Source organism: Passer domesticus, chromosome 12 (assembly GCF_036417665.1).
Source record: "Passer domesticus isolate bPasDom1 chromosome 12, bPasDom1.hap1, whole genome shotgun sequence".
Classification (NCBI taxonomy): domain Eukaryota; kingdom Metazoa; phylum Chordata; class Aves; order Passeriformes; family Passeridae; genus Passer; species Passer domesticus.
This window is the reverse complement of record NC_087485.1, coordinates 1,202,287-1,227,376: the sequence shown is the minus strand read 5'-3', so window position 1 is coordinate 1,227,376 and position 25,090 is coordinate 1,202,287. Positions and strand designations below refer to the sequence as shown.

Below are 25,090 nucleotides of genomic sequence, written 5' to 3'. Positions count from 1 at the left end.
TGTGCCACGGGGGCAGATTTCCCAAACCCAAATGTTGCAGGACTGGCAGTCCTGGCTCTGCTGTCTGGGGTCTGACACCGAGGTGTCCCTGGGTTGGCTGTGGCACTGAGGATGAGCCTGCACAGGGAGCAGGGCTGGCCCTTCCCGATGCCGTCCCTGTGCTCCAGGGTGGAGCAGAGCCACAGCTGCCTCTGCCCAGCAGCCATGGCAGCTGCCTCTGCCTCCAGGAGCACGAACACGAGAGGGAACACGGGCATGGCTGGCTCCAGCGAGTTTCAGGCAGCCTCTCGAGCACGGCAGCGTTTGGGGACAATTCCAGCAGCATGGCAGATGTTGACTCAGGAGCTGTCACTCATGGGCTAAAGTGAGAACATCTGCCACTCTCCTCTCCAAGCAAGCTATTCATGGCAAGAAAATTCTGCACAGAAACCAAGATTCTCAAATAATCTCTCCAGGGCCATGGGGGAACAACACTGACACAGTCCAGGGCATGGAGATTTTGGGGATGGCTGGAGAGGTGAGTGGCACCCGTGAGGGCTCCAGCAACACAGGTACTTCCACTGCCCTGATGTTCAACCCTGAGTCGACAGGACAGCCTGGAGTGTATTTATTTAAGCTGAACACAAACCCTCAAACGATGTCGGGATCAGAAATTAATGTAAGGTAAGGGAAAATCTTCCAGACAGGGATTAGCTGAGAAACCCCTGCTGGGAACTGGAGTGAGTGCCAAATTGTGACAGGAAAGATTAATACTTCCAGAGGCATTACCACTACAAAACATCTGAGGGAAGAATGTTTTCTAGAATGTTTCCTCCTTCAGAGCGAGGGTTGTTACCTGCCACTGCCTGGAAAAACTCCTGCCCAGGTATTTCTAATGCACATTCCAGCACAGGGCAATGGATTTCTCCTATGCCATATATCACTGCTAGGTAAAAATTAAGATATCCTAGAGATAAAGTCCAGAATGTTCCAGAAGTTTCTCCAGCTGGTCTCTGCACACTGATGACACCGTCATTGCTCAACTCCCAAACTCCAACAAATCCCCTTCAGGCAGGAGTTTCAGCAAACACCAAGTAGGATCTGTAAACTTTATTATCTAAGGAAAATGTCTGAGAAAAAGCCCTCAGAGCATTCTTTCTGCCCATTGTCAGAAAATTCAAGCCCTCGGCCACATCCCGTGTTCTCATTTTCTTGCACACTCTTTCATATCTGGTTTTGGCACTGCCCCTACAAGGGCTTTGACTGTGGATCTGTCCACACATTCCAGCAATAAATGACACTAACTGGAGTCATTCTTTAAAATATCTGTCAAATATAATTCTTCCAGTGTTTCGATTCTCACTGACTTGCCCCCACAGAGCTCAGATGAAGTCATAAATTATATGTTCTGCCACTCAATTTTCCCTGATTGTTTGGTAGAACCTCTCCACTAATACCCAGTGATCACCAGCTACCTCGTGGCTTAAGTGGTTTCCAATCATGAAAGATTTATCCAGTGTGACTTCCAGTCAATCACAGAGACACTGAAATGGCATCAGGCTCTCTCCTCGAGACCACAGCCGAGCAGACAGACTCCAGAGAGGAGGGAAGGCGGATCAAAGTGCTGACTCCAGACACCCAAAATTCACAGAGAAGCTCCAGCAGCTGCCTATGAAGAACATCTCTGTGAGGAAGGCAAAAGTCCTGTCCCAGCAGAGCCCTGGGTCACAGCACGTGCAGGGAGCCCTCCCAAACACCCAGCACATTCAGGGAAGAGCTGTTTCCTGGAGGACACAGAAATCACTGAGGCTGGAAAAGAGCTCCAATCCCATCGAGTCCGATCTCATCCCCACCTCGACACCAGCCCAGAGCACTGACTGTCACATTCAGTCACTTCTTGGGCACTGCCAGGGATCCAGGGCCAGCCACAGCTGCTCTGGGCACCTGTGCCAGGGCCTCACCACCTCACAGGGAAGGATTTCTTCCCAATATCCCACCTAAACCAATCCTCCCTCAGCATAAACCCCTTCCCCCTTCTCCTGTCAGCATCTGCACTCTCTGTCCCTTGCTCAGATCTATCACCCAGCTTAGAATTCCCCCAAACTCAGCAGCCAGCACTCCAAGAGATGGCTGGGATGGAACAGCAAATGCCACCTGCAATCAGAGCGCACAGGAGGTGACACAGCAGGTGACACCAGTGCCAAGTGGGCGAGCCAGGACAGTGCCCACACACAGAGCTCTGCTGCCCAGGGCTGCTCAGCTGCAGGGGAACACAGCAGCTTCCCACAGCCTGCGAGTGCAGGGCACGACAGAGCTACGGGGAATTAATTGCTCCAGAACGAAAACTAGAAGAGTAAGCACAATTTATTTTGCCACATTCTTAAAATGAAATAAGAAAACATTTAAACACTACAGCTTATTTAGATAATACACACTGGAAGACATCTTTTACCGCTGGCAGCTTGAAAGAAAAGAACATAATTACAATTCCAAGCATGAAATGAGCTCTCTTCCACACATGCCTGAACCAAGCCTGACTGTTTCACCAGCTGTAGTGAATGAAAGCCGGCAGAATTGAACAGAAAGGCCCGAGAAGCAGCAGCTCTCTGTGCCTTTAACCTGTAATTGAATGGCACCTGGATCCGGCGGGGCTGCTGAGGTTTTAGCAGTTGCAGATGTGCAGCTGATGTGGTGCAGGAGCATTTGATCTCCCTGGAATGTGGGACCCCGAACAATGCATCTGTGTGCTGGCCCACCACACGGCCGGCTGTGGGCCCGGGGGACACATAAAAGCCAACATTATACTGCAAGGGAAAAGAAAAAAGCCCCAGCGTGAGCCTGACTGTAACTAAGAGAAAAACAATAGCAGCTTTGGTGGAAGTGTGTGCCAGAATGACCAGTGGCCACTTCCAGAGACATTCTTTGTTCAAGTGCTTCCACACTCCCTCGTTCATTGGCACCCAAAATCACAAAGGTACCGAAGGGGCTGTGAAACCCAAACCCTCTGCACCTCCTGCTCCTCACATAAACAGCTCCAAACTGCAGCTCTGGGCATTATATCCACACTGAAGCAAGCCTGGAGCCTGCCCATTGGGAAGCAGCAGTGTGACACAGTGGCCACTCCTCACAAAGCCCATCACTTCCCCACAGGCTGCAAATCCTCACCCTGCACCAGGACAAACAACCCCAGCTATGACCCCTCCTGCAAACCCAGGCTGAACTTCACCCACAGCCCTGGGAAAGCCCCCAGGCTCGGGTGCTGTGTCCCCCAGAGGGGCTGAGCTCCAGGGGCAACCAGAATCCTGGCCTGGCCACCAGCACCACACGTCCACAGTGCCACAGCAACCAGGGCAGTGACAAGGGACACCACCCCGAGCTGAACAAGGGCAGAAAAACAGCCACCACGGGAGTTAATGCTGTTAGACTGAGAGAACTCCAACTTGAGCCTGCGTTGGAACACAGCTTTCCACAAGAACCGGATTCTTCTGAGAGGAGGAGCTGGGAGAGCTCTGCCAGGGATTCTGCTGGGAAACGAGGGGAAGGCATCCTGGGAGGTTGGTCAATTATCTATAACGTTATCCTGGCCTCCAGAATCGCCCCTTGCAGGTACAAAACCATGCTCTCAGAGAAGTGATCCTAACACGACCACAAAAAAGACAAACTGTCACTCTAAGCTGAAAGAAGTGGACATTTTCCCTTTCCCCTCTACACAGATAATTCCTATGCAGCACCACAGGGACAGGTACAGCCTTCTGCTGGCTGCTTACAAGGTAAAAGAGAAGTAATTCAAATAAAGAAAGAGGTTTAGGTCACTTTTTTATCACCTCAGCTGAATTAAAATGCAATATTGAAATTGCAGTAATTTCCATGTGCAACTTTAGCTACTCCATTAAGCTTCATACAGAAAGTTTAAAAATAGGAATGGCTACAATAAACTAAAAATCAGCAAATCTGACATCAAACCACCGAAATTACAAATATCTATATAAAATCACACAAATGTTAGTGCATGTTATATATATATATGTGTGTGTGTGCAAAATTACTTATTCTGCCTGCAATCATCCCTGCTACAGTGATCTTTCCTTCCCCGTTTTTCAACCCCAAAAGGATTACCATTTCTTTCCAGACAAGAACTTCTGCCAACATTCTGGAGGGCTGAAGTCCAAACCACACATAGTTCAACAACAGCAGAGTTGAACAAAAAGGAAAACTGGAGCTTTTTTTATTTTAATTATACCTTGTGAAAGTATGGCTGAGCAGGGGGAAAAAGTAGTCCAAGTCATTGATTAATTCCAGAGTAATGAGGAAAGTTCATGGCACACTGCAATATATATTTTACTAAGTTCATTGGATTTATCACCAGCTTTTAATGGCTAAACTGGAGGTGGCTCTCCAGGAAAACTCCCACTGCTTGAATTCTCACACTGGAATGGCTGGGAGTCCCCAAATTAATAATTTTACAGGCAAGGGTTTCATAACTGGGTCAAAGCAGGGGGATGACGGTATAAATTCTTCCTCACCCAGCAGAAAAAAAAGCCAGGATCAAGCTCCTTTCCCAGGGATCCCCAAGGTTTTAACAGGGACAAAAATTCCAACTTTGCAAAACTGCAAAATCCAGCCTCTTTCAACACCTTTTAATTGAAGCCGTGCCAGGAGCGTGTCTGGAATTCTGAGCCCACTTTCTCCTGAGCTGGAGCACAGCTCTGAGCTGGCAGCATCAGGAACGGGAGCTTTCCAGAACAAAAACATCCAAATCTGCATCAAGGGCTAAAGCCATGAAGAATCCCAGGAGAAAAAAAGACTGAAAAAGAGCAACTGGGAACTAGGGCTACTCCAAGGTACCTGATGGATGCTTAATGCTGAACATTCCAATGTTAAAGCCATGAACACTTATGGTTTTAACACAAACTGCCTCACTCCTCTGCCCAGGACACTCTGTCCTCCTTGTTTATATCCAAGAGCTGTTCCAAAGAAATGTATTAAGGACTAGGAAAAAAAAAAAAAAAAAAAAAAAGAGTCCAGGACTTTCTTCATTCCTCAGAGCTACTGTAAATTAAATATTAATACTGAAACTATTTCTGTGAGCAAAGGAAGCTCAGCACAGGGAGATTTTTTTTTTTTTTTACCTCACGAAAATATTCACTTTAAAGTGACACCTGACCTTAAAGCTACCACATCCTCCAGGGCAGAAGCATAAGTGGCAGCACAGGATTCCTAAATAAGTTGTCCCACTCAAAACCATACAATTTGTACGGTAACAGCACAGAAAATCACTATATTAGAGGGCAATTTTAATACTTTAATATAATTATTTAATTTAGTGTTACAAAGGGGTCAGTCTCAGCCTGGGGCAGTGTCCTGGAGGTATCCAAATTACAGAGAGAAGCACCAGAAGACACCACCAAGAGGTGACCAAACCCACAGTTCATCACTTCACTGGCAGCTTTTAGTCTGCAAACCATCAAAGCTGAGCTTCTTGGTTCACATCCTTCTGCTCCAGAGCCCAGGGGCCCTGGGAATGAGACACTGAGGAACAGCCCTGGCTGGGCCAGGAACACATCCCTGGAATTCCATGCTGCTGTTATGCCCAGCTCACTGCTGCACTACCCCTGCTGAAGGTCTGATTAATCCTGTCTCACCATGGCCTGGGCTCACACAGACCCAGCTCCGAGCCCAGAGCCATTTCACAAGGATGGAAACAAGAACTGCAGCACCTCTGAAGGCTCCTGCAAGCAGAGAGATGTTCATCCACATTCCTCTCATGGAGTCATGGAATGGTCTGGGTTGGGAGAACCTCAAAGCTCATCCCATCCCATGGCAGGGACACCTTCCACTGTCCCAGGCTGCTCCCAGCCTCATCCAGCCTGGCCTTGGGCACTGCCAGGGATCCAGGGGCACCCACAGCTGCACCCTCACAGCCAGGAATTCCCAATTCCCAATATCCCATCCATCCCTGTCCTCTGGCAGTGGGAGCCATTCCCTGTGTCCTGTCCCTCCAGGCCTTGTCCCCAGTCCCTCTCCAGCTCTCCTGGAGCCCCTTCAGGAGCTCTGAGCTCTCCCTGGATCCTTCTCCTCTCCAGGTGAGCGCCCCCAGCTCTCCCAGCCCTCGAGCAGCTCCGTGCTCCCCTGGGGCAGAACCAGGGCACCACTGGATGAAATCCTGCCCTGGGGTCCCACACTCCCTGCAGAGCAGGAATCAGCCCCAAGGACAGTCTCCAGCTTCAGGAAATCCAAACTGCACTTCAGCTGGAATTGTGGATGACCTTCAAGTAGGGGACACTTAAAAATACATCTGCATGTGCACACAGAGCTGTGGGTGTTTTAAATGCTCTCCTACCTCAGCAAGCTTGAGGTCAAGGGAATGAGAGAAGTTTCTCTACTTTATATACTCGAGGGTTTGGCTAAATTCATATATTCAGGTTCTCCTTACAGCACTAAATAACCAAACACTGCAAGGAGAAAAAGAGGAGAATTTAGCAAAGGAAGGAGAATTCAGCTGTGTGACACCTTGCCAAAGGCAAAGCCCAGAGGAGCTGCTACCAGTTGGTTTAGACAGAGATTTCCTTCAGACTCTTGTAAAAGCAGCATTAAAAATGAGAGGAAGAAAGGATTCAGGACTGGGCAGCTGCTACATCCAGCTGCAGCCCTGACTGGTGACAGGAAAAGAATACATGATTATTTTTCTTCATTATTTGTTTCCATGTTTTTATTTTGTCCAATTATTTACTACCTGTTGCTATTTGATTTTGACTCCGTATAACTTCCATGTAGCATTAAAACTCTGTAATTATGTTAATGAACATAATTTACCAGACAATAACAAGTAGATTCTCTACCAGTCTCTAAGGTTACTCAAAATAATCAGAGAATCAGAGAACCATGGAATATCCTGAGTGGGAAGGGACCCACAAGGATGATCCAGTCCAGCTCCAGGCCCTGCCCAGGACACCCCTGGTCACCAGAGCAGAGATCAAAGCTGCCCTTCCACAGGAGTTCAAAAACAGGAGCAGGGCTGGTTTATTCCTCCTAAACCTCTCCTTAAACCTCTCCAGAGTTACAGTTCCAAAGCAAAGCTCTCCAATGAATTTCTTTCCACTGACTTAAAATAAATTTCCCTGAATGTTTATTTCCTACATTATCTTCAACCCAAACGTGCATTTCTCTTACAAAAGTTAATTCCAATTAAGAGAACGCTGAAAGGCTTCCTGCAAAAAACAACTACAGGATATTGGCAAGACTACAAGAATGAGGTAAAAACTACTGAAGACAACAAAATAATTTTCTTCTGACTGTGCAACATAAAAAGAAAGTATATTTCTCATATGACACCAGCAATAAGTTTAGGACCAGCAGAGAATAACCAGAGCTATTAAGCACTGACCTTTGAATCTTTGTACTGTTCAACAGCTGAAAAATTATAAAAAAGGATAAAAATTATCAAAATCAGTGACCTCCTCCCATCATACCCACTCACACCCATCAAGCTGACCGGCTCCTCTCACTTTTCCAATTCCTTCAAGTATCTGTCACCTCCAAGCTGGAGGTGCCACATGCACGTGACCACGTCCAGCTCACCAGCTGCCCTCCCATCTTTCACCAAACTGGGAAACAAACTGGGTGTCAAGACCTCCAGGAAACTCAGAATTAAGGTTAAATGCTCAGCAAGGAAACCAAGGACACTCACAGGGAATGTGCTCTGAAAACCACCTTTGCTCTGCCCATGGGGCCTGGGTCTCCCTGCAAGGCACACGACAATTTTTGAACTATGACTTTTCCTCAAATCCTCTGAGGCCTGATAGCATTAACATTTTTTAAGAGCACACAAGGAATTGATTGCTGTATTTTCACATTATTGCACGCTAGGATGAGTCCAGACACACAAACTCCATGAAAATACATGGAGTTTGTGTGTCTGGATCAGACAAAAACCAACTTCTGCCCCTGGCAGAACTGGACATGAGCTCAACAGAACCCTCAGCATTCACTCTGGAGTTTAGATAACCACCAAAATAAACACCTGGAAAACACAGCTCTGGTGACACAGTACAAAAGAGTGTAAAATCTCCAACAAACACCAGGCCTCAGGCAGGAGAGCCATGGAATTATGGAGTGCTTTGCATTGGAGGGACCTTGAAGCTCATCTCCACCCCTGCCCTGGGCAGGGACACCAAGACCAGGTTCCTCTGGTGTCACCACTGCCATGAAAACAACACCAGTCCCTGGGACCTCCTGCCCCAAACACTAACTCAGTTATGTGATACCAATTCATCTTGAATTTGCAGTTGAAGCCCAGGAGTGCAGTCTCAGCCTGGGATAACACAGGGTCTCTGCAGGGCTCTGTGCCTGTCCTACAATCAGGGCTGCTTTTGGTGTTCTGTGACTGCCCCACGAGAACCACAGCCACCACCAGGACCAGCCCACTGGGACTGTTAACCCACTGGGGCAAAAATAAATGAAAATAGGACTCCATGACCAATTTTACTTGCAAAAGCAAACACAGCATCCATTTACAGTGGAGATTTCCCAAAATAACCCGTACATGTGGCTGCTGTCCCTGCTCCTCTGCGAGAGGTTCATCCAGGATGGTGACAAGCACATTCCTGGCTGATAAGGGAGCCCCATGCACCCAGCTCCCCAGAAATAGCTGTTGTGCTCCAAAGTAACCTCTAATATCGATAACGACAGGGATTTAAATTTCAAATAAATTTAGATGAAAGATTAAAGTCAGTTTCCAGCACCGTGGAGATGCTTGTCTTCCATAATGAAGGAGCCCATAAAAATAACAAGGGAGAAGATTTACACCCAAGCTCCTCAAAAAAAAAAAAAAAGGAATGAATTACTGATTTTTGCAGCTACTTAGTGGTAGGAACAGATGGTTCCAGGCAATAGTATTGACAACCTCCCAAGCTCCCACCCCCAAAGGTGAGCTGCTAAGTCTGTTCCAAATTCAAGAGTTAAAAATGTCGCAGCTGAGGCGCTGCTCTGGGGGAAGCTCAGCCAGTCCCACAGCTCCAGAACTGCACTTTCTGCACTGCTGCTTTGGGGGAAGCTCAGCCAGTCCCACAGCCCCAGAACTGCACTTTTCCCACTGCTGCTCTGGGGGAAGCTCAGCCAGTCCCACAGCCCCAGAACTGCACTTTTCCCACTGCTGCTCTGGGGGAAGCTCAGCCAGTCCCACAGCTCCAGAACTGCACTTTCTGCACTGCTGCTTTGGGGGAAGCTCAGCCAGTCCCACAGCCCCAGAACTGCACTTTTCCCACTGCTGCTCTGCCCCAGCCCTCTCCCAAAACACCCAAGGCAGCTCCTGCAGCCTCCTCCCCACCCCATCCCAGCCAGGGCTGTGGGAAGGGATGAAACAGCTCTGAGGGAAAGCAGAGCTCCCAGTGTTTGTCCACCAACCCAAAGCCACTTCTGAGGCCAAAGCCAGGCGTGTCAGCTTCCCAAAACACCCAGGCACAGGGAGCAGTTCTGGGAATGCCAGCCCCCGGGAGCCTCTGCCATGGTGGGCACAGCCCACAGCCCCTCACTCCCTTCATGCTCTCAAGTTCCTGCAAAACACCCCAAACCTCCCCTCTCCAGCTCCTGCATGTCTGCAGCAACTGGAAACAATCAGCCTGTCCAGTCACAACCCAAGATCAAAACACTCCTTAAAGCAGGAACTTGCTAAACACAATTCAGCTTTGGATTTCTGGAGAAGTCCAGCAAGCTACCATAAAACAGGGATAACACCCAGCAGGAAAAAAACTGCTGGAACACCTGAGTGAGTCCTCAAGCAGGTTGTTAAGCCAGGGAGGAATCAGGCTGAGCCAGCAAAGCTCAGCCCTTGTTCTCCTGTTGTTCCAAAATCAAAGCTGTGCCAAGAATTTAGCCAAGGAAACAAACACTGCTAATGCCTGCTGCCCATCTCCCCACTCAGCATGGCATTTCAGAATGGTTTGGGATGGAAGGGACCTTAAAACTCACCCATCCCACCCCTGCCATGGGCAGGGACACCTTCCCCAAGACCAGGCTGCTGCAGGCTCCATCCAGTCTCACTTAGAACACTTCCAGGGATGGGGCAATCCAACATTTTAGACTTATTTTTAGAATTGTCTTCTGGTTTTGTAAGCAGTCCCCTTCCAAGGGCTATCAGTGAGGCAGATCCATCACTTTTGCCTTTGCTTGCAATAACCATTTCCCACTTTTCCAGGCATGAATGGCAGAACCACGACCAGGCTGCACCTCCCTGTTTGTGTCAGACACTTGGGTGGCCCAGCCAAATCACTTTCCATACAAGGTTTTCATAAATTCACCCTGGGAACACCTCTGAGCCACAATTCCCACCTCACGGGGTGCCCTGCTCCTTGGACAATGCCTGTCCCACCTGCAGCCCCACCAAAGGTGCCCAAGCCACTGCTGCATCTCCTCAGCCATCCACGGCAGCATGAATTCCCTGCACTCAAAACCACTCCCCTCACCTACAGAACTCAGGATTTGAACGCCAAAACCTCAGGATCACCACTACCTACACAAAAGGGGAGGGAACAAGAACACCCCAAGCTTCATTGCAGAAGCACAGCAAGAGAGCCTGGTCCTCCCTGCGGGCCTTTGGCCGGCGAGCTCCGGAGGTGGGAACATCTTGCACACCTCCTGCTGCCAAGAGCATCATCTGCACTTAATCACCACGATGGATACCTCTGGAAAACAAGGGACTGCAGCCACACCATGTGTCACACTGCCACCTCACTCCCCAGCCAGTGTCACTTCCTCAGGGCGGAGGCCACAGCTTTCAAGAGCACGCTTGGGCGCCCTGTGAACACCCATAAATAAATAAAACCCTCGCTCACCAGCCCACAACCTGCCCCCAGCACTTTTACTTTCCCAAGAGGTCACACCCAGGAACGTCTTGCACAATAATGGAAGCAGGAACTGGTCAAGAAACCTATAGATCCCCACCCCAAAAACCCAGCCTCCCTGTGTGACCCCAGCTGGGTGGCTCAGGAAACTTCTCTGTGAAATAACAGGCTGGCAGTTCCTGGAAATGATGATCTTGTGCACTGTCTGCTTGTTTTACTGAACTCCTTCCTAAATGCAAACGGGATTTTTAAGTGTACATTACACATTAGTTGATCTTAATCTACAAATTCATAACCCAGAAGTGTGCATTTTTCAGTGTACATTACTTGAGCTGATATAAATCTATAAAATCCTAACTCAGAAGTATATTTCTTCTAAAACTGAGATTTTGCTGATCACAATATAGCTCCTCAGAGAAGAAAATTATTCAAAACCAAGTAGATTCAGAGAAAAAGCCCAACCAACCATTTTGCTTCTTTTCAAGCAGTTATTGACATGGTTTTCTCTAGTTCCAAAGACTAGAGGAAGGAGAAAAAGGGCCGTATTTGGTTGTGGGTTGCCCTCACCAAGAACTCCCGTCTGTGCCATGGTGAATAAATGGACCAAAATTACACCCAAGGAACAAGTCAAGCATGACATTTTTCAAAGCAGCCCCTGCTCAGCTCAGGTCTGTTCATTAAGGTGCTGCATTGTGCTCCAGCTTGGCTTATTAGCAGTGGAAAGGTCAGGGAAAGTGAATTAATGGAAGTGCTGCGCTCTCCAACATCTGACACGCGAGAGAGGAGCCTCCCTACCTACACTGCTCCTGAAAGGTACCTTCAAATTGAGGGCATGTAGGTGGCACCTGCCAAAAGTGCCATGTGAATAACGTTGGCAATTTAACAAATTCTAGGAAAATACAGAGAACTGTAAAAGCAGCAATTCAACCACTCAAAGCAAATGCTTGTGCTGAGATTACAGTTGAAAAAGCAGCTTTTTCACAGGGACAGGGGAAAGGATTTAAAGCTCTTTCCTGTAGGTCTCAGCAGGGTTTTGTGTCCAAAAATTCAAGGCTTGTTTGACCCACAAAGAACTCCAGGCTCACAGTTAAGCCACCTCTGCTTAACCTCTCCTGGCAGTGAAGATATGGGTTTAAAAGTTAAATTTAGACTGTGTCCCTTCAGAACACGGCCACACAAACATTCAGAGCTGCTAAGGGCTGTGCAGACCCACCTCACACCCAGGGAGGACAGGGCAGGAGCTGGGTCACACAGCAGAACAAACCCAGGCTGGCTCTGCTGAAACCCTCTGGGCAAACCCCACCTGGAGAGCCACCCAGCCGCTTCATGGAGCCTCCAAAATCCCTGTTTTAACAAGAGAAAGGGCTCCAGCAGAAGTCAGCAAACGCACAAGCACACATCTCTGCTTCTTTAATGCTGCATTGAGCCATGGAATTGTTTGGGTGGGAAGGGAACTCAAAGCTCATCTCATTTCACCCCCTGCCCATGGTAGAGACACCTTCCACCATCCCAGGCTGCTCCCAGCCCTGTCCAGCCTGGCCTTGGGCACTGCCAGGGATCCAGGGGCAGCCACAGCTGCTCTGGGCACTGTGCCAGGGCCTGCCCACCCTCACAGGGAACAATTCCTCATTCCCAATATCCCATCCATCCCTGCCCTCTGGCAGTGGGAGCCATTCCCCTTGTCCTGGCTCTCCATCCCTTGTCCCAGTCCCTCTCCAGCTCTCTCAGGGCCCCTCGAGGCATGGGAAGAAGCTCTGAAGGTCTCTCCAATGTCTCCTCTCCCACAGGCTGAACAACCCCAGCTTTCTCAGACTATTAATGCCCCTTGTACATGGCTTCTCCTCCCCAGGCCCTGCTTCATAACACACCAGCTTCTCAACCCAAAGTCCAACATCTCCATACCCCAGGACCCCATGGAAAGGGTCCACAACGACCAACACCCTAAAAACTCAATGTACCCTGCACTGCCATAGGGTTATCCTCCAGCCCCTCTGATCTGGAAGGGGTAAGCATTGAAACACACAGGAAAAAAGGCAGCAAGCTCAGAAGAACCCTTCCTGCAGAGAAACATCTTCCTGGTGGAATAGTGAGCTCCATTTCCCCCAGAGCAGCAGGACCTGAGACCCGTTTGTGAACACGTTTCAGAGCATTAACAGAAAAACACCCAGCAGTTAAGTGAAGTCACGTTCCACCTAAACAACGCTGCCATTATTGCAGCATCTGACTTTGCGAGGACAATTCAATCCTGGCAGCATGTATTGTAATTGCTTTTCCACTCCAGGCCTCGCTTTACAATCCTGCCCTTCTCGGGAGGTCAGAGCGCGCTGCAGCTCCCAAAGCAATTCTGCTCCTCATTCATCCCTTTAATCCCACACCTGCATATTCATCAGAACTCCCTGAAACAGCACTGCCAAAGCCACCAGCAAAGCTGCTGCTGGGAGGAAGCCCTGACCCCTCTGCTTCCCTGGGAAGGTGCTGGGAACACGAGGTGGCACCGTGACGGTGCTGGGGTGCACCGGGGTCACCCGAGGCCAGGACAAGCCCAGCATGGTGCAGCCACTCCTGCTGCCAACAGCAAAAACAGCAGCAGGCACCACTGCCCAGACAAGCTGTGGCTGCCCCACCCCTGCAAGTGTCCAGGAAAGGTTGTTGGAGCAACCTGGGATAGTGGGAAGTGTCCCTGCCTGTGGTGGGGTTGGAACCAGATGTGCTTTAAGGTCCTTCCAACCCAAACCACTCCATGACTCTGTGACGACCTGGCTTGCTTCAAGCAAACCCTTCCAAACATGGCTGTGCAAACACACCTGAATTTTGGGTAAGTTTTTGTTATCCTGGTTTAAAAAGGACAGTTTGCATTCAAAAAAACCAAATACCACTTACTCCACAACTCGGGAGGGAAAACCTCTGTGCCCAGCTAGGAAATAAAACAGGCAGCAAACAGCAACCAGCCTGATTTATAATTGATGCCAGGGCTGAGCTGGGTTTTTCAGGGCCCTGCAGAGCTCCCAGGAAGGAGGGCAGAGCCCCTGCACTCGGCAGGAAAAGGGCTCACACCTGATACACTTTAATTACCTAACGACACTGCGAGTCACCGATGCCTGCTCTGCTTTGTCTTACTGAGAAAGGCTTCTCCTGCTATTAATATTCACCAGGGGAAGCTGAAATAACATCTTGTCTGCATCTGAATACTTCAAAATCATCATGGCCACACTAAACACAACCATTTTTGATTTTTTTCCTCAAAATCCAGGACAAAAGGCACCTATCAGCCTGCAGAGGCAGGGCTGCACTACACGGAGCAGCTCTTTCTTGTGCTGCCAGCCTCATCACAAATAATCCCTCTGAACCCAGAGGTCAGCCAAGGACCCAGGGCCCCAGGGCAGGAGCCACACTCTCTATTAAACACTGGGAGCCTTCTCCATGGGATTTCTGCCCGTGCTGGGGGTGACCCTGAGCCCCACACAGCTCCCTCGACAGGCACTGCCTGGCTGAGCCCACCCAGCTCCCACCACACCAAACCACCAGCACAGCAGAAAAACCCAGCCAGAACAAGCCCCTGTCTGCAGCTCCAGCCACACCATCGGGATTTCCAGGACAGCACCAGCCTCTCCCACCCGCTCGCACAAAACAGAGGCAAAAATCTCATTTTTCCCCTAAATTCCACTCTACGGCAGCCTGTAATTTCTGCATCTGTTAATGCTCCCAAAAAGTTGAATCCTAACATTGCATCCAACTGTAGTCTCAGCAGATTGGGAGGTTTTTCTGCCCAAAATGAAACGTAGGTGCCATCTGTTTCAATTAGGCTAATCACAAGGAGACATAACACTGGGAAACTTGGAGACTTTGGGTTCTTTTCAAGACATTTTGAAAGCAAAGAGAAAGAAAGAGGTATTATTTAATACTCAGCAGTCAGCAGCACCAACAAGCTGCACAGTCTGCTGGGCAAACCTGTGCTGGAACTGCCCACGCAGGAAAGTTCACTTTTATTTCACTGAGGTCAGAGAAAAACTTGCTATATTCAAAATTATCTAAAATTAAAAAGACATCTCAGGACTACAGACAACTCCCAAAATATTCTTGGTTAGTACCTTTTATACATGCCATAGAACTTGCCATTTTTTTGCTTTCCAATTCAGAAAATAAAGAAAAACATTTTTAAAAGGCAAAACCAAACAGTCCAACAGCGACACAAGCACTTGTGAGGGAATAAACCAGAAATTTTGGACAGAAGCAAAGTCAATATTTACCGATTCCATAGTTGAAAGCTGTTCTTCACAGGACATATATTAAAATCCAACAGAGGTGTGTCCCAAAAACGCTGTGTAATCTGAAAAACACAGCAATTTGTTCATTAGAAAATTAAAACAAGTCAGTTTTATTCACAACACGCACACTGGATTTGAGTACATGAAGGTTACCAAGTACAAACCCTTGCCTAATCCACAAATAAACTTCCTGATAACGACTCTGCACAAACAGAGGAATAAAGGAAAGAGTGGAAGCTCAGCCAAGCATCCACCTTCTTCCATGACTTTCTGATAATAGCTTTTTTAAAAATCACCTGCTTCAAGGATCCTGGAACCGTCTGGGTGGGCTTAGAGGCATTTTATTTACAAATGAGGGTGTGTCACCCCCCAAACCCTGAGCAGCTCACAAACCCAGAGCCAGGCAGGGCCAGAAGGAGATCCTGTGCCAGAATTCACCTTCCCAAACAAACCCATGGAATTATCCATGGCACAAACGCTCTCTTTTCCAGCACACCTCTGCTCTGAATAGCAGTGGATCTATTCCAAAGCTCTAATTTGATTTTTTTTTTTTTTGACCAGCTCTTGCTGTACTTTCAAAGCTGTTTTTCCAGCTACAAATTCCCAAAGTGAAGTTTGTGATCCAGGGCAGGAACCAGCAGGAGCTCTCAGCACCCAAGGCGAAGGGGAATTACACTCATTAACTGGCACACATGAAAGGCCTGGCAGGTTCCAAGCCCAAAACCTGCACTCCTCACCGTTCCCAAGCTGGAGGAGCTCCCTGGGATGCTGAGGCACCCATAGGTATGGAAATGAGCACCCTGAGGCGCTGGGAGCACTGGGCCTTCCCCAGTCCCACTGATGTTATTCTGGTCTGCTTAAACAGGTGAAAGGGTGAACTGCCAGCTCCACGTCCTGCTCATGCCAAATCCCCCAAAACCCCACATCCCATCCAACCTCTGAGCACTGCAGAGGGACACAGTGACCAAGCCCTGCTCCAGCTACCGTGAGAAAATCTGAATTTCTTGCCCTGCAGAGCTCGTGACAATTCTATGCTTCACCACCGCTCATCACCTTACAAACAACTTCTCTGATGTGCCTGGGTTTGGAGAGCTGCTTTCCAACGGGATGGTTCCTCCCAAGAACCATCCAGGAGAGACTCTGAGGCCAGCTGGGACTGATGCACACTGGAGGAGATCAGGAACCCTGGGAGAGCCTTGTTTGTTTTGGGAAACCTTCACTCCCCAGTGAAAAGCCAAAGGGAAGATGTCCAGATGAGCAATGCAGCTGCATCCAGGGTAGAGCTGCTTCCAGCTGGGCCCAGGGAAGTCTTGGGAACCTCAGAGAAAAGGAACAGGCCAAAATAAACCCCAAACCCAGAGGAAGATGTGAAAGCCCAGGGTCCTGACTCAAAGAAAGGAATCCTACAGCAGGTAAACTTCTCCAGATGAGCAAAATGGAAGTTTTCTGGCATTTTTTCTTTGAGAAGAGTAAAGGAGATACAGACACATGGCTACCTGGTGGATTCTTCCAGGGCCAAGGAGCCCTGGGGCACTGAGGGATCCCCTGATGGGAACCACAGCCCTGTGGAGCAGGATGGCAGTGCTTGCACAGCACCTTTTCCTGCAGGATTCCCCTGCTCCTTCATCTCCATAGCAACAGTCACATCATTAATTAGCATTTCAACAGCAATAAGAGATAAAGTGGGGGGAAAACAGCTGAACTTCCAACTGCATTGTCTGGAACTGCAGCAGTGCTGCTTGCTGACAGCAGTGACTGTCAGAGGGAATGGTTTGAGTTGGAAGGACCCCAAAGCTCATCCCATTCCATCCCCTCTCATGGGCAGGGCACCTTCCCCTAGCCCAGGCAGCTCCAGCCTGGCCTTGGCCACTTCCAGGGATCCAGGGGCAGCCCCAGCTGCTCTGGGCAACAACTGTGATCAAAATGACAAAAAAGTCTACCGAGATCAGTCCCAGGACACTGATACACCATTTTCAAGGTCTATTTACAGCTGCTTGCTGGCCCACATACAGCAGATTTATTCATTCCTTGGCTCACATATAAACATACATAAAGTATCGTAACGCTGAAACAGCGACCACACGTGAGCCAAGTCATTTTCACAAGGAACATGGCAGCATTTTTTAATGAAATTGTTATCAAATCACTCAGGAATGCAGCAAACCCTCCAGTGGGAGATGCCCAGCACAGCCTCCCTGGCTGTACGTGGTCGGGTCACTCACACAACGTTCCTGCTGCATGGAATCCAACACTGCAATTTAAACCCACCTCCACTTCCAAAAGCCACATTATAATTAACAAACACATCTAGCCATCCCATTTTCTTAGCTTTAGCTGATGAAAATGTATTACTTCACAAAGTATCACCACTGCCCTTGTTCCTCCTGGGAACCCACAGGGCTGACCATGGACAACGCTCCAACCCTGCTGAGCTCGTGGTCACTGCACAGGAGCCACCTGCACTGCTCTGCTCTGCCTTGGAATGGCCATGCAAACACCACATAACCAAGGGCTTGAGGTGGCCAGGTTCTGGTCCAAAACAGGTTCAGTCTTGCAAGACTTGGGATACTTCATTTTCTGTTAACGCGAAGCAACTTGGAAACTCTGGGCAAGCAGACGGCTCCACCAAAATAATATATAACTGTTTAAACTTCTACATTTTCCTACCAACTCATGATCTTAACACTGACCACGGGGTCCCTCAGCACCTCCCTGAATCAGTGATTCTTGCTGCACCCACACACGGATCAGGACTTCACATCCAGAGCTCAGCATGCAACTTCTGCCAGCATTCCATCAAAAAAACTGGGAATTACATAATTCAAGCCTCCTTAATAAAAGGGTATCTTGTAACTTCACAGAAATTAGTACTTGAAGATGGAAAATGCTTTACAATCCCAAGCTGTGACCTGAAAAATACTGACATTAGCTACAGACTCTTCACACCAGAGCAGCTGGGATGTGGCAGCAACACCAACTGGTCCCAGCAGTGAGGTGGGAATTGGCTTCCTTGAAGGAATACCAGTTCTCTGGTTTATTCAGAGCCCCCTACAAGGGTCCCCATGAAAAGTGTGTTTGAGATTGAATGGTGTCATACACCTCAATGTTTCTCAATTTGATCAATAATGCAGAAAGGTTCTGCTGAAATCTCCATTTTACAGGGAGCAGGAGAGAAGCCACTGCTGCTGTCTCATCCCAGGAAATCCAATGTCCCCACAAATGTGTGCCTCACCATTCGTGTTTCTTTCAGAGAAGGAGTTGTATTTGGACTCCAAGTCAGACTTGCATCAATTCAGATTTTACAGAGACCCAGAAGTAAGCAGCCTAAGAACATATCAGAGATTTAGATTCTGCTTTAGACCAACTTTTGAATGGATAAAATCTCTGGGGAATAAGAGAACCTTTTTCCACAGCACTCATCTGCTTCCCTCAAAATAATTCCAGGAAGAGACAGAATTTCAATAAGGCATCTCTCTGAGGGCTGCAGTGAAAAGACACCCAGGGGAGCACCCCAGACCCACGGAGCTCCTGCTCTCAGATAAGCCCCATTACCTCCCAAACAGAATCAAGGGGGAACAAGTACAGCCAATTTGGAGCAAGGGGAAACTTGGAAGTGTTTTCCAATGCACTCCACAGGCACAGCCTGACAGAGCACAGCCAGAGCTTCCACCTGCTGAAATGGGGAAAAATGCTTAAAATCCCACTGTAATTCCAGAACCTGAGAAAATGGGGACTGGGGGAAGAACCCATAAGCAGCAGCATTACAAACCCCACAGATATCCTCCATAAACATCCATGGGTTCCTTCTGCTGGAATTGGAGAAGACAATGTGCCACCTAGACAGAAACATTGCAGAAATGTCTGTCTCTCACAGAAAGTGCCTGTCCCATCCCAGGGAGAGCCACAAGAGCCATGCCCAGCACAGCAGGAAAGCTTTCCTGGCCCCTCAAGGGATGGACACTGTGTACAGCTCATCAGATTTGTGGCAGTTTCCCTCAGGAGCCTGGAAAAGCACCCTCAGACCACTCCATGCAGCTCAGGACTCTCTAGAAAGAGGAGGAAAAGAAGAGGTGCTGCTCTCCAGATCTGAAGGAGGATAAAGAGTTGTTTCCAAGAAATCCACACAAATTTGAGATAAATACCCCTGCAGCCTATCAGGGGCTGCCAGCACAGCCACCTCCAGGCACACACAGAGCAAACCCTCACGTCCCCACCCTTTTCAGAGAGATTCCAGCACTGGGGTGAGCTCCAGGACCTGCCTTGCACTACAATTTGTGAATATTCCCACAGCAATCACAACCCAGCTATGCTCAAACAGCAGCAGCTACCCAAGTGAAAAGCCAAAGCACACAGAGAATTCCACTAGTCCTAAAAAAAAAAACCACCTTTCAGCGTGTTTGATTGTGACAAAATTGTAGCATCAAGTAAAATTTAATTAGATGGCTTTCGGAACGAAAGTAGGTGATATATTCTTGAAGTTCCTTTATTTTGCCCTGCAGATAAGATGTATGCTGAGATCTACAGTTTTTAAAGCTTGTGTTGTCTGTGCTACTTGATAAAAAATACAAAATAAGCTGATACTGTATTCAAAAACACAGACACTTGTGTGGGCTGAAGAGCCCAAGGTTTAATTTGTGCCACTGCAATAAGCACAAAGGGCAGGAAAGATGTGATTCCTGGGAAAACAAAATCTCCTTTAAGGCTTTTAATTGAAAGTCTGACATGGACAACACAGTTCCTAGGAACTGGGGGTTGACAGAAGCCTAAATTCAGGAATGACCAAGCTGTCTGGAGATCTCCAGTGAATATGGGGAGGTCAGAATGACATCACAGAATGGTTTGGGTTGGAAGGGACCTCAAATTTCATCTTGTTCTGCCCCCACCTTGGGCAGGGATACCTTTCACTTATCCCAGGTTGCTCCAAGCCCCTTCCAGCCCTGCCTTGGACACTTCCAGGAGTGGGGATTAAGCTCCAAGAGGCTGAAATTCACTGAGCCAGCCAAGGCAGGAAGGGTGGATGCTCTCTGGAATTAAAGCCATAATTTAAGGTGAGCTCACAGCTCAGGCTCCTCTTCATTTCCATTGCTCCTAAACACAGGTGAGGTGGGACCAACACGTCCTTGCCCTCCCCAGACTGAACCCCCCCTGTGCCCTCACCACCAAGCCCCACTCCTCCTAAGGGAAGCAGGAGGGTGAGTGATGCCACCAGGCCACAACGAGCTCCACTTCATTTAAAAATGAATCTGCATTTCTTACTCTGTGCCCAGTTTTAACACATGGAGAAAATACCATTTTTCAAGAGAAAAGAGTGACAGACAGACACATTTGTCACCTTTGCAGTCCCAGATGTTTGCATCCGTGTAATTCCATGGCAAATTGGATACAGGTTACTATTAATACCTGAACTATTTCCTTTCCTCTCTGAATGCTGGCTGGTGACAAAGATGCAAGCATCCCATTTTAAAGCACACTAATTAGCCAAGGAGGAGTCAAGGAAGTCACTGTTCAGCCTTCAAGAGCAGCCAGGCTCTCTCACAGAGGGAAAAACACAGCAACATCCATGGAGTGGCTTCTGGATGGATTCTGAGCTGGCTGAAGATCACCTCCCCAGCCAAGAAAACTCTCTGTGGGACAGGAGTGTTACAACCAGACACTTCAACAACTCAGCTACAGGTTTTTTGGGAATATGCAGGTGGCAGCCCCACACCCAGGTATGTAGGATCAGACACTGTTACCTGGCTGGACAATCCAGGAGGTCCCCAGAAAGCAACATGAAAAATGTAATTGTAGAATGTGCTCAAGTCTACAATTCCTGAGTTACAAGTGCCTTACAACCACCTCAAATTACACAGCAAAGAAAGAGCTGAAAGGAAGCACCTCCCTGATTTCCACACAGCATCCCTCCCCTATTGTCTGGGGCCTGGCAAGGTAAGGTCAGAATAAAAAGATTCCTTAAAAATCCCACATACATTGAAAGCACCTACAGCTTCCACTGATCTTTTTTCCTTTCTATTCTAAGCCCTGAACAGGTTTAAGTAGCAGTTGTCATCATTAAAGCAGCTGCTCCCCTCCCACTTTCCATTCTCCTGAGAAGGAGCATCCTGGCAGCACAGGCACAGGTAAGAAGGAGCTGTCTCACTCAGGGTACAGAAATCCAGGCTGGAAAAGGGTGTGAGGAGGGCACAGGCCACCTCAGCCACAGGGATCAGAGAGCACTGCTGAAGACCGAAATAAGGAAATATAGTCACGAGCAAGAATGCTAAAATAAGGAAGTCAAATGTCTGTGCCCACTGAGCTGCCCCAGCTGCTCAGAGGGGCTGGAGGGCTGCAGGTTCTGCCCCTGCTCAGCTGCTGGTGCCCAGCTTCTCTCCTGGGCACTCCATGCATCAGCTGAGCCTGCCAGTCCAGCAGGAATCTCCTGATGCTCCTCTGGCACACTCTCTGCTCAGCAGGGCCAGCCAGGCTCGTGTCCTGGAGGGTGGGGGAGCCTCACCCTGCAGCACCACAGCCCTGCACCCCAGGAAGGGCACAGCCCTCCCCTCCAGCACGGCCCATCCAAACAAACAGCGCAGAGGGCGGCAAGGAAAACGCTCAGAGGACAAAAGGACGGAGTCAGGATTAAACCCAGTCCCTTGATCCCCGGCCAAATGGCCGACCCATAAGCCCACGCAACTTCCAGAGCCAATTTAAAATCCTCAGTGTGGTACACTTTAGGTTATAAAATCATATTTAGACACACATTTTGAAGTGTTCTTTGCTCTGCTGGTGGCTAAAAACAATTCCTTTGTCATCAAATCTTGCTTCAGCAAGCTGACGTGACGTTTTTAACTCAGGAAATAAGATAATTATGGTTCAAGGTAAACAACTACAACTGTGCATCATAAACAGTTTCTAATTTTAAGCCTGAGTCCCTCTAATGCCATCCATATTTTAAAGACAGTTTCCTTACAAATGGTTTAGGCTGTCTGAGCAGCTTGTGACTGAGCCTGTGCTAATGAGCAGCAGCAAGGCAGCACATCCAGGGAAAACAGAGCCTGGTGGAGCAGGTGAGCTCCTGTGTCAACATCACAGCATTGTTTGGGTTGGAAGGAACCTCAAAGCCCAACAAAGCCATGGGAAGAGACACCTTCCACTGTCCCAGGCTGTTCCAAGCCCTGTCCAACCTTGGGCACTGCCAGGGATCCAGGGGCAGCCACAGCTGCTCTGGGCACCCTGTGCCAGGGCCTCAGCACCCTCTAAGCCAAAAACTTACTCCTAATATCCAAGCTAAATATTTCCTTCTTTCAGTCTGAAGCCAGTCCTCCTTGTTCTGCCACTCCAGGCCCTTGTCCAAACTCCCTCTCCAGCTCTCCTGGAGCCCCTTTATCCCTGGAAGGGGTTCTCAGGTCTGCCCAGAACCTTCTCTTCTCCAGGCTGAACAAGCCCAGCCCTCCCAGCCTGTCAAGGTAAGCCAAACATCAAAGGAGGAAAATACACTCTGAATCTTAAATAGCTGGAGAGGCAACAGCCGTGTCTCCTGGAGCAGGAGCAAACAAAGCTACACCGCTTACGCAACCCTGCGAGTCACCAGGATCCCAGACCTCAAACGCCCCGTGGCACCAACAGCAGCAGCTCAAGTTGGAACTCGTGAAGAGAATCAGCACTGAGCTGTTCTACAGCAGGCAGCAAAGGCAGCTCCAGCCCCTCAGTGCTGTGTCTGAAGCATCCCTCGTGCTGCTGCTGCCCTAAAACGTTCCCAAAGTCACCTGGGAACAAAGGCTGGCAGGACAGGGCAGGGCAGGGCAGGGAGCATCCCGGCTGGAGCACACGGAGCAAGCGCGCCTGGAGCTCCAGCAGGTGTGCAGGGCACGAGCTGTGCCTGCCTGGCGCATGAATCACTGCGCTCAGAGGCAGCAATAATCCAGGAGTGCTCTGAGGTGTCAGCCTGGCAGGCTCCCGCTCCTCCTCATCCCAGGAAAACGGGCTCAATTACAGCCACATGAAGGGGGGAAGGTGGCAGAGGAACCCAGCTCCCACAGAGGCAAAGCTCTCTTACAGAGCAGTGCTGGAAGAGGCAGGAGTGGTCAGAAGGGTCCCAAAAGGCAGTGGTGGGAACGCTCCTGCAGGAGCCTGAACAACACAGAGGAATCACGAGGTGGAGCCAGGGCAGCCTGGGAGAGCTCGCTCCTCCAAAACTTTTCCTCACTAAACAATTCCAAAGCACCCCACCCCACTGCTGCTATTGTTGTCAGAGAGGGAATTCCAACTAGAACAATGATTTCCACGACATTTTTCCGTTGGAAGAAGAAAACTGGTAACACTGCACAGCAAAAATAAAATTTCCACAGTAGTTCATCCAGTACCACAAGCCTCCCTGCTAAAGGGAACAGATTAACGTGCCTGGAGTCTGCTGTGCAGCAGGGATGTATTTTTAGCTCCAAGGATCCAAAGGCAGTGATGTGGTGGAAGCCTCCCAGGCTGGAGATAGCCATGGGAGGTTCATCTCTCTGCACCCTGGAGAGGGCAGCTCATTAAAAGGCTGCTCAGAGCAGAAGGAAACAATTCACCCATTCCCTGAAGAAATCCCTCTTCCCACGACTGCACACAAGGCAGCTCCTCCAACCTCCCCACCCCCCCAGCTCATCCCGATTTGCACCATTTTTGGGGAACAGCAATGCATTACAAGTGCTCCTTACTCCCAGATCTCTGGCACAATTCATGGAGATAAATTCAAAGCTATGCTCATGGCAAAACATGGGATGAGGGGCTCAAAGTCAACCCAAGTGTCCAGGAGACTGAAAGGAGCAGAACAACACTTTGGCTTTGTGTTTTACCAGCAGCTCACCCTTTTCTGTGAGTACTGATAAAGCAGCATTAGCTGCTGTCCAAACCCAAGTGAGTGAACCTGAAAAATATCATGGAATGCTTTGGGTTGGAAGGGATCTTAAAGCTCATCTCATTCCCACTCCCTTCCACAGGCAGGGACAACTTCCACTATCCCAGGCTGCTCACAAACCCTGTCCAGCCTGGCCTGGGGCACTGCCAGGGATCCAGGGGCACCCACAGCTGCTCTGGGCACCTGTGCCAGGGCCTGCCCACCCTCACAGAGAACAATTCCTTCCCAAAATCCCATCTAACCCTCTTCTCTGGCAGTAGGAAACAATTCCCTGTGTCCTGGCACTCCAAACTCCAATGAAGAATATCCTCAAAGTGAAGCCTCCAAGGCAGCCAAACACCTCAATGGCCACCAAAGCCTCTCTGCTCTCCTGGCTACCATGAGCCAAAGTTTAACCCAATTATCAGGTGCAGGAGTCCATTCCCAGGCCACAAAAGGTGACTTAGTCACATTAGCTTCACCCTACAACAGTGCCATTCATCACCAACCTGCAGGGACACACCTTTGGGAAAAACACCTGGCAGGCGTGCAGGGATCCCTGCCTCAGATCCAGGAGTCAAAACAATGGAATAAAACACAAGCAAAATTATGAATTAGAGAGTTTATTATTTCATAAATTTCCAGGTATTCTGGCTGTCCCATCCAAGAGCTCAGAGATGGCAGTGCCTGGATGCAGACTGCCCCAAATACCCACCTTCACAGGTGCATTTGGGAATCCCAATGTGCCACTGGGGAACACAAATGCTCAATTCTGAGTATTCACAGGCCAACAGGCAGAAAAGGAGAGGAAAAATTAAAATGAAGGAAAAATGCAGAAAGTCTACTCACAAGACCCAGAAGTCCTGAGTAGAGCCAAGCTATTTTTCAGACTTGTATTAAAATTAGACTGGCCTTAGACTGTGAATCACATTCACCCCTTGTGAGCAGCAGAAGAGCACCAACATCACCTGGTGAAAGACACAGAAATGCAGAGGGGACCAGAGGGGACCTCTCCAACCCCAGCACCCACTGCACTGAGCTCACACACCTCAAAAACCAGCTCGTTTGTAACACTCCCAGCACCCACCAAAGGCAAAGCTACTCAAATCTGGTGTGTAGGTCTAGGAAAACAAAGCTCAGCTTCAGCCCTGCCT

At 48.9% G+C, this 25,090-nt stretch overlaps 1 protein-coding gene across 2 annotated transcripts in view; it reads right to left on the bottom strand.

Moving 5' to 3' along the window:
• Window positions 1-25,090, bottom strand: part of ANKRD11 (ankyrin repeat domain containing 11) — a 128,024-nt gene that overhangs the window by 90,184 nt on the left and 12,750 nt on the right. For both annotated transcript variants that reach the window (XM_064387138.1, XM_064387139.1), the window contains exon 2: window positions 15,065-15,144. The gene's annotated coding sequence lies outside the window, so the exon portion shown is untranslated. The remainder of the gene's footprint in view (window positions 1-15,064; window positions 15,145-25,090) is intronic.